Below are 10,023 nucleotides of genomic sequence, written 5' to 3'. Positions count from 1 at the left end.
TACCGCGTAGGCATGTCCAAACCAGTGGCCCGTCACTTCAACAGCGGGGACCACAGCCCTAGTGATGTGTCAATGTGTGGCCTTGATTTCTGGTGGGAATGACACCAGAAAAAGGATAGAATGCCACCTCGAATTTCAAACTGAACACCGAGCAGCTGGTAGGACAGAATTAATGCCTGCCTCACCTTCATTTAAAACATAGCCTTATCAATCTTGATTTGAAGCTTTCGTGACTGCAGGAATCCATACTATTTGGTTCTTTCGGTAAAGTCACGTAGGTAGGAAATACAATTCAATCACGACGTTTCGGGCGCAACACAAGCGTCCGTCATCAGGTGGGAAAGCATGGTCTGCTGCTGATGCAGACTGTTTTAAAAGGTTTGAAATGGGTGTAGCCCAAGGGTCATAAAGAAGTGGTCGGGGATAGTGATGTTAATGTGAGAAATTAGCATGATGTTAATGTGAGAAATTAGCATGATGTTAATGTGAAATCGAAGAGTGGTGCAATCCAAAGCGGCCTTCGCGACGAGGGCATTCTCCTGCCTTTGGATTGTACCACTCTTCGATTTTACATTAACATCATGCTAATCTCTCACATTAACATCATGCTAATCTCTCACATAAACATCATGCTAATCTCTCACATTTACATCATGCTAATCTCTCACATTAACATCATGTTAATCTCTCACATTAACATCATGCTAATCTCTCACATTACATCATGCTAATCTCTCACATTAACATCATGCTGATCTCTCACATTAACATCATGCTAATCTCTCACATTAACATCATGCTAATCTCTCACGTGAACATCATGCTAATCTCTCACATAAACATCATGCTAATCTCTCACATTGACATCATGCTAATCTCTCACATTAACATCATGCTAATCTCTCACATTAACATCATGCTAATCTCTCACATTGACATCATGCTAATCTCTCACATTAACATCATGCTAATCTCTCACATTAACATCATGCTAATCTCTCACATTAACATCATGCTAATCTCTCACATTGACATCATGCTAATCTCTCACATTAACATCATGCTAATCTCTCACATTGACATCATGCTAATCTCTCACATTAACATCATGCTAATCTCTCACATTAACATCATGCTAATCTCTCACATTAACATCATGCTAATCTCTCACATGAACATCATGCTAATCTCTCACATTGACATAGCCACTTCCGTGTCCTCGTCATGCTTTTTTTGTATGATCTATTTTTGTTGCTGCTATACTCACGCACCACGGATCTCCCTTGTCAAATAACCGGGAAACTGGCTAAACTGAATCATCCGGGTAACATATCAAATAAACGCAAACTCATCGTGTAACGTTTTCAGAGATGAAGTAGTACACCTGCATGCAAATGTCACGTGTCGGATGCATGATACGCGCAAGCACTAGTCTATGACTCCACCAGTTTATCCAAAGATGATGTCGTCTGGATTTATTTTCACGACCATTTTGATTGTATTCTGTGACCAAATATTTCAAATATGGCCAACTGACTAACAAAGCAATGTTCGAATGTTTTAAGAAAGTTTATTATTTACTGCATTTTAAAACGTTAAATGGTGTTGACGGATAAATGGTATAAGACGTTGAACAACAGACAATACACTTGCTTAAAATGGATGTCACATCCAGTTATAAAATTGACATCATCATCGACTGTACCTCGCGTTGTAAACATCACGCCTTCTCACACACCTGTCAGTAGTTTTAAAGAGCCATTCCTCACGCTGAAAGTGATGAGATCACTTGCTCACGCTGCTCATAACCATAAAATAACTCCTTAAACACAAAACCCCTGCCTATGACACCTCGCTATAAATACAACACAGTCCTATGATTCCACACAGTATATACAAAGTACAGAAAATTTCGCTTTTTTTAAACCACTACGTAAAACATATTTTTTTTGTGAATTGTCCTCAAATTGAAGGCTCACTGAGAATGATCATCCATTGGAGAGACTGCTCCCTCCCATGGTAATTCTACAATTTGCATTGATATGTAATGACACAACAGTAACAAACTGAACTGATTATGTAATTTCAGAATTATTGCAAGGCCATCATTTCTGCTTTGGGGAGATCTCTATGAAGGTAACTTAATTAAATTGCTTGCAAAATCCATACCACCTTTGCCTGGTGTTTGCGTACTGCATTTGAGAATCATTAAGTGTGTGCACTCCGTGATGTCAATTAAAGGTTTGAAATCCATTCGCAAATGACCTTGGGATCAGCAATAAGAGGCGGCATTACACTGGTGAGCACTTTGAACAGTATACACCAAAATCGGTGCCATTTACAAGAGACAAGCTCGTGTGTAGGTTGAAAACATTACTTATATTCGTGTTAATAATTCATTGGTATGTTATTTTTCAATTTAAAGCTTTCGTGACTGCAGGGATTCATCTTCTTGGTTATTTCGGTAAAGTCACGTAGAAGGGAAACAATATTTTGTTTTATATTTTTATTATTTTCTTGTTTCCCTTCTACGTGACTTTACCAAAAACAACATTTTTGTTGATATGTAAACTCTGACTTTAACATAGCTACTTCCGTGACCAGTTCCATGCTAATTCCTCACATTAACATCATGCTAATCTCCCAGTTACGCTAATTTCTGACTTTAACATCCTGCTAATCTCTCATATTAACACAGCTACTTCAATGCAAAATTATTCTGCTGATATGTAAACTCCTTTGTCAAGGCGCTCTGCTCCTCCCACCCAGCTTAAAATACGCTGCCAAGCTTAGCGGTGTTCACTGGAGCGCCGTCTTCCCGACAGCTCTGTTTCTTCACCTGAGGACGGCTGCTTGTGTTGTGGCCGAAACGTCGTGAGAATTTTATGTTATTATGTTTTATTTTTATTATTTCTCTTCTACCGAAAGAACCAAGAAGATGGTATGTTATAATCTATTGCCGTGCTCTTTTTGGTTTAGTTTATCGGATTATTAAATAAATGGGATTTAAAAAAATATATATATAAACAGTCGTACACCCAGACGACAGTGTGATTAGAATATTTATTTTACAAGGGAGAACTGCCTGCTCTAGTTGAAGTCAACCGTCACGTTTTCTGCCACAATGCATTCTGCAGGTCACGCTGCTGATCAACTGCTACACTAATGCATCCCCCTTGTCTCAGGGGCATCCAGGTACTTGAGGCTCCCGGCATTGGTCTGCAGTTGTGCTGCAGTGCCATCTGAACACACCGTGAAATATGAACACACCGCGTTGATTGAGCACAGCCACCGTTTACAACTACCTCGCATCACCTCCGCCGCCAGTCCAAACTCCCACCGCAACCCCTCCTATTCCCTCCATTCCTTCTTCATTCATCCCCCCCCCCATACCCAGCCCGGAGGCTGCTCCCACATGCCCGGCTCCCTCCCAGCCTCCATCATGCATTACGCTCGGCAACTTTCATCAGGTTCAAAAGACCCTGTCAATGTTTTTGTCCACTAACAGCATTCGCCCTTATCGCCAACATAGACTTAAAGGGAGAACATTTTATTTGTGCGGTCCGTATATGTGGGCGTAAGCATGTGAGCGTAAATCAGCACATTAGGACGCCGTTTTATTAAGCCAATAAAACCCAGCTCTTAGCTCAAGCCGCAAGCTACCCCCCCTGGTCAGCACGTGGTGGACCAATGCAAATGTGTAGTATAGATATGAACTACAGTACGTCCACAGGCAAACACGTGAATACAGATATTCTTGGTTCTTTCGGTAAAGTCACGTAGAAGGGAAATAATAAAATAATAAAACTAAAACAATAAAATCATCATCATGTGTGATGATGATTGCTTGTGTTACAATCGAAACGTCGTGAGAATTTTATTGTTTTAGTTTTTTATTGTTTTATTATTTAAATATTTCCCTTCTACGTGACTTTACCGAAAGAACCAAGAATATGAATCCCTGCAGTCACGAACGCTTTAAAACGTAAATAAATACGTTTTAAAGCGTATTCACGTTTTAAAACGCAGCACCACATCCATGAAACGGAACGGATACCGTACCTAAACCCTGCCCCGTAACCAGCACCCAGATGAGGGGCAATAGTGACACGAATTAACCATGGTTCAATAAATAATTAGGTAACCCTTATCCGTCATGATAGGGGGCAAGTGCTAGTGTATTGCGGATCATATTATCTGGGAATTTACTCCACTTATGTACCAGGGAAAATTGCGGATAACCGCGGATAATGGGAGTCACGGGTGATAGGGTAGCGGATAATAGGTGTTCTCGATATTGGTTCACCCCAGTTATGTAAATGAGTGCTGAAAGTAATTAATCTGCATTTGTGCTCTGTAACCATTTTTTACGAGTTTGGACTGAAGGGAAGTTCAATTTTTAAAAAACCCCTACAATTTTCGACATTGTATGTTTATTCAGGAAAGTGTTGTTAGTTTCATGTCTCGCTTTAAAAACCCAAAAACCTCTATTATTGAAAAAACAGGTCCTATCTACATTGGGATGGGCTGCCAATTCCCAAATAAGGAGAACTTTTTAAAATGCGCTTTTGCATGTGCTCCGACTTTCATTGACAGTGGAAAAAACGGATTTAGTACCTGTTGGAGATATATACAGATATCTTTGTATGGTGTATAAAAAGTAAGTAGACTGATCCTCGGCATAGGAACATATCATTTTGACCAATGGCTCGCAGCTGCCGAGTGGAATGCGCAAAGAGACACATTCAGTGTTTGGCAGTGTACCTTCTGCACACGCATTCCATTGAAGCACAAGACCCGAATGGTACTGTCAAGTAGTTGTGAAGGTCGCGTTGAAAGTGCAATAGTGCCACCTAACGGGTAACATAACCTCACATCAATAACATCGAATTTTCAAATACAATTTAAACAGTGCTGGTTGCATTACAGTAAATTATTAAAATTATTCACTTACATTTCATGTTGAGACTTTTATGTGACATTGCGTGTGTTACTGTAATGTATCGTATCTGTGGATGCATTGTATATTAAATATTTGACAGAGTCAATCTAAAAGTAGCATTGCTCTCAGCAAACATGGAACTGTTGGAACAACGTTGGTCCAACGTTGGCATGTTTACTGTCCTATAATTTTTTAAGAAAAAAATTCGACAAAAACGCATTGCAAACAGAGTAAGTAAACACGTATTCTTCATAAACAATTTTAAAATATATACATGTATTGTATATACGGAACTATCGTATGCAATACATTTTATTGACATTTAATAAAAAGTTCAAAAAGCCAGAATCGAAAGGCCTTGTGGTACTTATTTTAGTTAAAAATTCGAATATTTTAGCAGAATCAGAATATGTATTTATACTGGAGGAATCCGATTAGCTATAGAGCTCTTTTTCACAGATGTTCCAGTAAGCTATGGCTTACACCTCTAACTATTGGATTAATTTTGGAATTGAACCCCTGGTCAAATTTGGTGGCTTCCATCACCACAGGCGTTAGACCTCGAATAAAAAAAGCCATTTGGGTTGGGTGCCTCTGTTTGTAAAAGACAAAGATGAGCTATGGCGTCTGTTGCAAACAGTGACCGCTCTAGTTTAAATACTCATATCATTTTGATTTAAAGCTTTCGTGACTGCAGGGATTCATATTTTTTTTGGTTCTATTCGGTAAAGTCACGTAGAAGGGAAACAATAAAATAATAAAATTGTTTTATATTTTTATTATTTTATTGTTTCCCTTCTACGTGACTTTACCGAAAGAACCAAGAATACTCATATCATTATTATGTCATAATGCTGACGAACATTGCAAAGAATAACTAAATAAATATAATGATTGTTTATGAAGTGAAAACAATATTATAACATATGCTTGGGTCTTTCAGAATCAGAATCAGAAAGGGTTTTATTCGCCATGAAAGTTCACACAGACACGGAATTCACTTTGGCATGATGGTGCATACATTCAACATATAGGAATCTAAAATCTTAAATAAGTGGTAAACAAGTCTAACTATAATAAGGGTTCAAAGTCTAACAAACACCAAGGGGCTAAAGTATATAAAATTGAATAAATATAGAATATAAAAAAGCTATAATATACAATCTTAAAATAAATGAAAAAAATACAAATAGGATAAGATAGTTGATATTGGCAAGGTGTCATTTTGTAGATAAAATGTTAAAGTTAGTGTAAGTCCTTGGCCTTGTTTAAGAGGCCAACAGCGGATGGGAAGAAACTGGTAAAGTCACGGGCATAGGTTCAAAGATAATAACTAAAAACAACAAACGAGTTGGAGGTACCCCAATGGGTTCTCCCTTATCTCAAGTTGGCGCTAATGTTTTCATGGAAAAATTTGATACAGACGCCATCCACGCATCCACTCTACGTCCGTCCTTGTGGAAGAGGTACGTAGATGACACGTTCGTCATCTGGCCACATGGCCGACCAGCTCTGAACCAATTCCTCAACCACATCAATTCCATACACCCAGCCATCAAATTCACCATGGAGGTGGAAAAGGATGGCAAGCTACCATTCTTGGATGTTTTCATCGAAAGGAGACCAGATGGCTCAATTGGACACTGTCTACAGGAAAGCCACCCATACGGATGCATATCTAAAACCTGACTCCCACCACCATCCTGCCCAGAAGAATTCCCTCATCAAAACTCTACACCATAGAGCTCGATGTATTTCCGACCATCATCACCTAGCCAGTGAACTGAAACACGTGCACCAAGCTCTCAAGATGAATTCATATTCAGACTACACAATCCATAAAGCTATCACCCCAACCGTTGAGAAAGAACCATCTGAGGACCCAATCAAAACCATCACCTTGCCATACATAGCAGGGGTCACCAAAAATATCTCCAAAATCATGAGCAAACAATATCCAGGTTTGATTTAACACAGTACATAAAATTCGTGATTTGATCCCATCTGTGAAGGATATGATCCCTGACATGCAATACCCCGGCGTCTACAAACTAAGCTGTGTCTGTGGCAGTAGATAAATTGGGGAAACTAAGCGACATGTCTCGGACCGTGTTCATGAACATAAGGCAGATCTGAAACACGGTAGGACCAATACCTCGGCCGTGGCTGATCATTGTTTTAATGCGATGGGCTCACACAAAATTGATTTCTCCAAAACGAAGGTACTCTGCAACCCACTGGCTTTCAACAAAGATTCGTTCATGAAGCCATCCATATTTATAGACGCAGACACAATTTCAACCAAGAAGATGGGTATAAACTTAGCAATCATTGGAAAGACGTTATCAACCAGTTTAAGTCATAACTGTCTGTGATGTTTCCATCCTACCTTCCGATGTTAGTCTCACTTTAACATCACTAGCCCCGCCCACTTCGTTTATGACCCTTGGGCTACACCCATTTCAAACCTTTAAAACAGACTGCCTCAGCAGCTTTCCCCTTCTTTTTTCCTCCTGATGACCATTGCTTGTGTTGCGATCGAAACGTCGTAGTTTTTTGTTACTTTTTTGTTATTTTCTTTGAACCTATCTACGTGACTTCACCGGAAGACCCAAGAATATGAATTCCTGCAGTCACGAAAGCTTTTAAGTCAAGATTCAATATTATAACGTTGGCTTGATTTGAAACAAACGACTGCCGCCGCCTTGTGGCAGGGCTTGAGTATTGCACCGTGTGCATATGAGCCCTGTGTTGTCTCGGTAGACCCTGCCTCAAATAAGTATCTTGGCGGTGTGTCAAAACATCGCCACTGGGGTGACAAAGGCGGTCGGGCGTGGTGCTGGCCACCCACCCACCTCGAGAACCATGCCGGCCTTCATAGGTGCTGCTCACTAACAGCACTGGTCCCAACAATTTAAGGCTATACGGGGGATCTTTGTCTTAGCACTTTACAGTTTTGCTGTAATACTTTATGCGTTGGGGTTTATGCAGTACAATCTTTATGTTTGTATGACAATTGCTCATGTGTGTTTTTTTTATTAAATACATTGTTTTGTTTATCGAGACGAGATGTCATTGAGGCACTCTCTTTCCACAGATGCCCTCAATGCATTGGATTAAGTCAGACCCCCCTCACATATGACGTCACAAAGCTCTGCCCCCCCCCCCCAAACCATATTTCCATTTTGAAAATAAAACATGCTTCAAATCACTTTAAACTATTGTCATTGTAGTGCGTATTTAATGGGGCGCTGCACTCTGATGTTGTAGGAGAAAACATTTATTAAAAAGGAGGCGTTGGAAAGCTGAAATTGCGCATAAAATTCACTTGAAAATATTCAACGTCTAACTAAAACTGCAGATGTTCAGAATATTATATTGAAATTCTCTTATAATTATAAATATTAAAAGTAATTATAACTATAAAAAATACTTGAACCTTTGTAGTAGAACGAAGCAAATTGGAGAGTACAATTATAACAATTAAATTCATTCCACAGAATGAAAAGCCCTGGTAGAATCATTGGAATCAAAATGTTTAATAACAATCATTATATTTTTTTACAAAATGCTCCTTCATGGAATTAATAAAAGGTGACCTTACTAAATTTAAATAATTAAATAGTTCATAATGAAAATTAATGAAAATGAGTGTTGTTATAACAATTCTGTTCAGTTAATATTCATTTAAAGTTGCGCATTTTGATGATGACGTCACATTTCTCAAACCCCCCCTCCCCCCCTTGTCACACATCGTCACAAATGTCTGACCACCCCTCCCACCCCTAGGTGCGTGACGTCATTTATGGACGGCCCCTTATGTCAACACACGCTTCACCTATAATTATGTACTGCTACCGATCATAAGATATACAGTGTTCAACACGGGCTTTAATTACAGCGCTTCTATATTTTTTTGTGTATCCAGCAAAACTACTTTCAAAGCGCAGTGCTCTGCAATTACAACCTATGGGGATTTTGATTACAATCGTGGTAGATAGGGCGACGATGACACGATTTAACGGAAATGAATTTACACGCATGCTATTTGTTACAAAAGGATGTGTTTTTCTTCATCCGGGATTACACTGCACTGCCTGTGTTATGCCCACACTGAGCCACCCCAGCACGGAGCTGGGTTGAAACCCGTGTCTGTATGTGTGTGTGTCAGAGAGACGGGGAGCGGTGGTGCAGCGGTTAGCGCGCTGCTGCGCTACGAACCTGGAGACCCGGGGTTCGATTCCCGCTCACGGCCAACGCCAGTGACGATTATCCGAACGGGTCCCGGGCCTCCCCTAGGTTGACTCAGCCTCAAATGAGTACCCGGTGCGATGTGGAAACATCGCCGCAAGGGAGGCAAAGGCGACCGGGCGTGGTGTTGGAGGGGGGGAGAGGGAGTAAAAAGTTGTCACGTGTAGAACGGCTCTCACGATGAGATTTGTTTCTTCTCACACAGCTTAAAGGTCGTGATCTGAGCGTGGCTTTCTCACTCCAGCGCTGTCCTCCAGACAGTCTCGTCCCCTTCACCTGATGAAGGCCGCTTGTGTTGTGGCCGAAACGTCGTGAGAATATTATTGTGTTATTTTATTTTATCAATTTATTATTTTATTCTCATTCTACGTGACTTTACCGAAAGAACCACAGAAGATGAATCCTTGCAGTCACGAAAACTTAAAATCGAAAGAGATTAAGGAAGTTATGTCACCCACTGGCTGGAAATGAGCAATTCGTGCTCGCTCACAGCACTTGCCCCTAGAGTGTGTTAAGGCTGCACGGGGATGGGATCTTTGTGAGACGGCTTAGCACGCATGTCAGTCACATCTGGCTGGAGGAGAATGCCTCCAATTGTGCGCGGCAGGGTGTTATGGGTGAGGAACATGCATGTCCTGGTTTGTTCCATTCTCCACCAACCGCAAAACCCTGCCCTGATGCTGGAATGGACATATTATCATCATCATCATGATTATTATTATTATTATTCGCCACCTGTCGGAAATATGATTATAGGTGAAGTTTCCTTTATTTATTTTTAATAAGGGGGCCGTCCATAAATGACGTCACGCGATTTTTGGACGATTTTT

The sequence above is a fragment of the Petromyzon marinus genome, chromosome 2 (assembly GCF_048934315.1).
Source record: "Petromyzon marinus isolate PM22_M1 ecotype Great Lakes invasive population chromosome 2, UKy_Petmar_22M1.pri1.0, whole genome shotgun sequence".
Classification (NCBI taxonomy): Eukaryota; Metazoa; Chordata; class Hyperoartia; order Petromyzontiformes; family Petromyzontidae; genus Petromyzon; species Petromyzon marinus.
Note: the sequence above shows the minus strand (reverse complement) of the source record.